Below are 352 nucleotides of genomic sequence, written 5' to 3' on the forward strand. Positions count from 1 at the left end.
GCCCCAGTAGCAGGCTCCATCCCCAGTGGGGGGCGTGCAGGAGGCAGCTGATCAATGATTCTCTCTCATCATTGATGTTTCTGTCTCTCTCTCTCTCCCCCTTTCCTCTCTGAAATCAATTAAAAAAAATATTTGTTTAAAGAAAAAAAATGATTAACTCTGGCCAGTTTGGGTCGGTGGTTATAGCATCAGACCATAGACCAAAGGGTTGCAGTTTTGATTCCAGTCAAGGGCATGTACCTGGGTTGCAGGTTCAATCCCTTGCCCAGTCGGGTTACGTACGGGAGGCAACCAATTGATGTATATTTCATATCAATGCCTCTCTCTCTCTCTCTCTCTCTCACTCTCTGTC

Source organism: Myotis davidii, unplaced genomic scaffold, assembly GCF_000327345.1.
Source record: "Myotis davidii unplaced genomic scaffold, ASM32734v1 scaffold758, whole genome shotgun sequence".
NCBI lineage: Eukaryota > Metazoa > Chordata > Mammalia > Chiroptera > Vespertilionidae > Myotis > Myotis davidii.